This window comes from Vulpes lagopus, chromosome 3 (assembly GCF_018345385.1).
Source record: "Vulpes lagopus strain Blue_001 chromosome 3, ASM1834538v1, whole genome shotgun sequence".
Lineage (NCBI taxonomy): Eukaryota > Metazoa > Chordata > Mammalia > Carnivora > Canidae > Vulpes > Vulpes lagopus.
Genome location: NC_054826.1, coordinates 106,415,477 through 106,421,476, shown reverse-complemented (window position 1 = coordinate 106,421,476; position 6,000 = coordinate 106,415,477).

Here is a 6,000-nt window from a genome sequence, read left to right as displayed (position 1 = left end):
GAGCCAAAGCAGGGCTTGATCTCATGATCCTGAGACCATGACTTGAGCCAAAAACCAAGAGTCAGATGCTTAACAGACTGCACCCCCAGGTCCCTCAGACTTCCTTAGTTTTACCTACTGTCCTTTTCCGGTTCCAGGATCCAACAAGACACCACATTATATTCAGTCATCATGTCTTCTTAGGGTCTTATTGATGACTTTTCTAGACTTTCCTTGGTTTTGATGATCTTGACAGTTTTGAGGAGTATTGGTCAAGTAGTTTAGAAAACACCCCTTATTTAGCATACATATATTGTTTTTCTTAGGATGAAACTAGAGTTGGGGAGGAAGCAGAGGTAAAGTGCTGTTTTCATCACATCATATCAATGGTACATGCCTTCAAGATGATCCATGTCTGTGGTTGAGGCATGCTTGTCAGGTTCCATTGCAAAATTTCCCTTTCCCCCTTCTTGGCATATTCTACTCTTGGGAAGGAAGTTACTCTGTAGCCCAGACTGTGGGAGTAGGGAAATTATGCTCCACCTCCTGGAAGGTGGAGTTTCTACATAAATCACTTGGAATTCAGCTTGGGAAATTTGTCTCTTCTCCCTTTATTTATTCAATAATTTATTTATATTATAATGGATTCATGGATATTTCTTATCTACTTTGGATTATACCCTAAGACTATGTTTTTGTTACTCTGCAGTTTTCTGTTGGCTCCTGTGTCCCTTTCATTGTGGGTTGCCTTTTTTTTTTACCTTAGCAGAGACTGTTTTACTGTTTATCCTTTTATATCTTTCGGCTTTTGTCTCATGTGCATGTATTGTCTGGCCTTAAAATTTAAAAACAACTGCCCTTGTAATTAACATAAAAAGTTTGTAGCTTATAAAAGAAGGTAGGATGGGGTGGCTGGCTGGCTCAGTCAGAAGAGCATGGGACTCTAGATCTCGGGGTGGTGAGTTGGAGTCCCATGTTAGGTGTAGAGATTTCTTAAACAAAAATTATTTTTAAAATTATTTATTTTTTACTTTTTAAAATATTTTATTTATATTTTTAAAAATGTTTTCAAAGAAGGTAGAGTAAAAAGTTTTTTTTTAAATTTTTTATTTATTTATGATAGTCACAGAGAGAGAGAGAGAGGCAGAGACACAGGCGGAGGGAGAAGCAGGCTCCATGCACCGGGAGCCTGACGTGGGATTCGATCCCGGTTCTCCAGGATCGCGCCCTGGGCCAAAGGCAGGCGCCAAACCGCTGCGCCACCCAGGGATCCCTAGAGTAAAAAGTTTTGATCCATTCTCCTGATCATTCCTGCCTTGCTCCGTTTCAGCTTTCCAGAGATACCATGCTGATTTCTTGTTTGTTTCTCCAGCACAATTCTTTTTTTTTTCTTCTTTCAAATATTTACATATAGGACACACTGTTCCCTATGCTGTTTTTCTCAGTAACTATCTCTTGCGGGTTGTAACATTACTTTGTAAGCCTACACCATAATATGTTTAACCACTCTCCACTAATGGGCATTTATGTTCTTTCCAGTCTTACTAGAACAAGGAGTGCTGCAATGAATACCCATCTCCTTGTATACCTGAGCAAATAAGCCTGCAAGATAAATTTCTAGGCAGAGAATTGCTGAGTCGTGAGTATATGCTTTCAAAATTTAGATGCTGCTGAATTGTCCTGCACAAACCTTGTGCCAATTGCCAATTTTCACTCTCGCCAACAACGTAATAAGAGAGGACGTGTTTCCCCACACCCTTACTGACAAGGTTTTTTTTTATCTCTGCCAATCCCGCAGGTGAAGGACAGTGACTCACAGAAGTTTGAATCTGCATTTTTTTCATTGAGTGAAGCTGAAATCTTGCTGGACGTTTACAAATCCTTTGTCTTTTTGTTTTCTGTGAATTGCCTTTTTAAACATCTGCCCATTCCTCTCTCCCCCTGCTCTTTGGGTTTGTCTATAACCTTTGTTCTGTGCCTCAGTGAAAGCTACTCATTCATTTCTTCCATTAACAATATTTATTTACCTACTGTATATCAGATTCTGTTTTAGCGATGTGACAGTAACCAGTAATGGCAAAGATATTTTTCTCTGGGAGATTAAAATTCTAGAGGGGGAAAAAAAATAAAATAAAATAAAATTCTAGAGGGGGTAGGCAGTAAAGAAACAAATACATGTTATGGAGGCAATACCTGTTATGGAGGGAAAGGTAAGGTATGGGCTAGAAAGTTCTGGGGCGCTATTTTATAGAGATGGGTTAAAGAGGATTTCTCTGTGGGATGCTAAGGGAGCAGAGATGGAAATAAAGTGAGGAAAGGCTGTGTGCAATAATCTGGGTGAGGGAGCAGCAGTGAGAAGCCCATGAGGTAGGAATGTGCAGGGTGGGCTGGGGGATCAGCTGGAGGGCCAGCGTGACTGGAGCAGTGAGTGCGAGGCAGAGGGGGTGGGAGATGAGGTTCCAGAGATAAGTGGCCACCAGATCATGCAGGGCCTTGCAGGCCGTTGTAAGGACTTTGGCTTCTACTCTGAGTAAGGTGCTAGCCATTGCAAAGTTTATTTATGTTGGCTGTACTTTTTTTTTTTTTTTTTTGGAGAGTTTTGAAGCAGAGGAATGGCATTATCCAATTTAGGTTTTTTTTTTTTTTTAAAGACTTTATTTATTTATTTGAGAAAGAGAGCACAAGCAGGAGCCACAGAAGGAGAGAGAGAAGCAGGGTCCCTGATGAGCAGAGGTCCCTATTTGGGGTTCTATCCCAGGACCCTGGGATCATGACCTGTGCCTTCCTGAACCTTAGTTTCCTCAAATCACGATAAAGCCTATCTCAGGGATCCCTGGGTGGCGCTGCGGTTTGGCGCCTGCCTTTGGCCCAGGGCGCGATCCTGGAAACCCGGGATCGAGTCCCACATTGGGCTCCTGGTGCATGGAGCCTGCTTCTCCCTCTGCCTGTGTTTCTGCCTCTCTCTCTCCCTGTGTGACTATCATAAATAAATTTTAAAAAAAAAAGCCTATCTCAGAGGAGATGTTGTGAGAATTTTTTGTATTCTAAAAGTAGTTAGAATTACTGTGAATCTTAGTCTGCCTCCAGCACTGGCTGCTTGGGTTGCCTGTTGAATAATAAGAGTATAATTATTCTCACAATTATACAGAGAGGCAGGCAAAGCTCTATGCCCATATGTAAGACTATGCCCATTTTATACGTAAGTACAGTGAGGTACAAAGATGAAAGGGGCTTTCGAACTTCGTGAAAAATTCAAGACAGGCAGAGTTTAGGGTCGTACAAAATATGAGTTTGAATCCCTGCTTTGCAGGCTATTTGCTCTGTGACTTCAGGCTTTTTAGCCTTCTCAGTCTGAGAGTTAACCACATAGGTGTCTATCAAAAAGGGACAAGGCCTCAGACCTCACAGGACTTCAAGGATTAAAGGCTGCTAGAAAAGAAAAAAGCCTCCCATCGTGCTTGGAGCCTGGCAGCTGTCCAGGAAATAGCTGCTATTAGGATAATTATTCTGTAAATGTTCTGAATGATAATAATATTTATGGACTGAGGTGTCACCTATGTTAAGTGCTGAGGTCAGAGGAGAAACTAGGCCTTGTGGTCTCTAACTTTCCCTGATACCAGCTCCTACCCTTCCGAGCGCCACTGTGAATGAGGAGGAGAGACCCTCAGTGATGCAAATGAATGTTGACCTTTCATTAACAAAACAATGGGCTCGTTGAGGCGTAGGGTAGAAATGTTAAAAACTTTGAAAGGAGAAAAATTGGTTCACAAGTGTTTGTTGATATACTCACACCCTGCTCTACTTGTCAATAAACATTTCCCAAGGCCTGCTGGGACAGCTCCAGGTTGGACTCCTGTTGAGGTCTCTTAAATGCTGTTTGTACTGGGGCTTTAGGATGTTTCAGCCTAAATGATGCTAACTCCTCTGGGCTAACCGGGTTGGGGGTGGAGGCGGGGGATGGAGGGCTTTGATGAAATGTGTACGAAGAGCCTGGGACCACTTAGAAACGAAGCCATTTTTCTTGTGTATAAGGAAATCAGTTTCCTTTACCCCAAACCTCCCTACCCCACCCTTAATTTCAGGAGGACGCTGACCACAAATCAATAAATAAGCAAAACTCAACAATTCAGGAAGGAGTACCTGGCTGGCTTACTTAGAGGATGTGCCTCTTGATCTTGGGGTTGTGAGTTTGAGCCCCACACTGGGTTCAGAGATTTCTTTCTTTTTTTCTTTTTAAAAAATATTTTATTTATTTATTCATGAGCAACACAGAGAGAGAGAGGCAGAGACACAGGAGGGAGAAGCAGGCTCCATGCAGGGAGCCCAACGCGGACCTGATCCCGAGTCTCCAGGATCACGCACCGGGCCGAAGGGGGCGCTAAACCGCTGGGCCATCCAGGCTGCCCGGGTCCAGAGATTTCTTAAATAAATAAGCTCCAGGGGTACCTGGGTGGCTCAGTGGTTGTGTCTGCCTTCGGCTCAGGTCATGATCCCAGGGTCCTGGGATTGAGGCCCGCATCAGGCTCCCCATAGGGAGCCTGCTTTTCCCTCGGCCTATGTCTCTGCCTCTATCTCTGTCTCTCATGAATACATAAATAAAATCTAAAAAATTAATTATATATAATATATAATTAATATATATTATCGGAGGAGTAAAGGGCTAAGAACAGAAAGATGCTTCTGAAGAAGAATAAAGAGAGAAGGCTTGCTCTACCAGGATTGTTAAAAAGCTGTAGTAATGAAGATAAAGTAGTGTTGGTAATAATAGTAATCTACCAAATCCAGCTCAGAATATAAGAAGCTCTGATAAATGACAAGAGTGGCAGAGCACATCGAAGGAGGGACTATTTGATAAATGGAACTAGAACAAAAATGGTCATCCATATGGGAAAAAACGAAGTTAGATCATTGCCTCACACTATCTACAAAACCGAGTTCCAGATGTAAGAACTTAATTATCAAAAACAAAACTTTTAAAAGTTTTAGAAGAAAGTCTAAGGGAATTTTTTTCTGGACTTGGAGTAACAAAGAATCTCTCTCTTTTTTTAAGATTGTGTTTACTTATTTATTTTAAAGATTTTATTTTTAAAAATGTATTTGTTTGTTTGTTTTTACAGAGAGAGAGTATGAGCAGGGAGAAGCAGAGGGAGAAAGAATCTCAAACAGGCTCTGGGCTTAGCATGGAGTCCAACATGGGGCTCAATTCTATGACCCTGAGGTCATGACATGAGCTGAAATCAAGAATCAGACGTTCAACTAACTGAGACACCCAGGTGCCCCCCTTGGTTTTTTAAAAAGATTTTATTTTGGGCAGCCGGGGTGGCTCAGCGGTTTAGCGCCGCCTTCAGCCCAGGGCCTGATCCTGGAGACCTGAGATGGAGTCCCATGTCGGGCTCCCTGCATGGAGCCTGCTTCTCCCTCTGCCTGTGTCTCTGCCTCTGTGTCTCTCATGAATAAATAAATACAATCTTAAAATATATATATATACGTTAAAGACTTTATTTCTTTATTCATGCGAGACAGAGACACGGAGAGGCAGAGACTTAGGCAGAGGGAGAAGCAGGCTCCCTGCAGGGAGCCTCCCAGACCACCCAGGCACCCCTTAATGATTTTAATTTTAAGTAATCTTTACGGGCAACATGGAGCTCACACTTATAACCCTGAGATGAAGAGTCCTATGCTCCATTGACTGAGCCAGCCAGGAGCCCCACAAAGAATCTGTTAATTAAACAAAACACAAAAGAGTAATTATAAAAGAAAATATTAATGTGCAAATTATATATTTTAATATGTAAGAAAAGAAAATGAAATTATAAGCTACAAATTTGCAGAAGAAACGTGCAAACACAGAAAACCATTCAAGTACCTATTGAGATACTCTAAACATTTTCTGCAAATCAAGGACAATAGGCCAAGTTAAAAAAAAATGGGTAAGAGACTTGAAAATGCACTTGAAAGAAAAAGAAACATGACTAAAAATCTCACGAAGAGCTCAACATCACCACTAATCAAGAAATACAA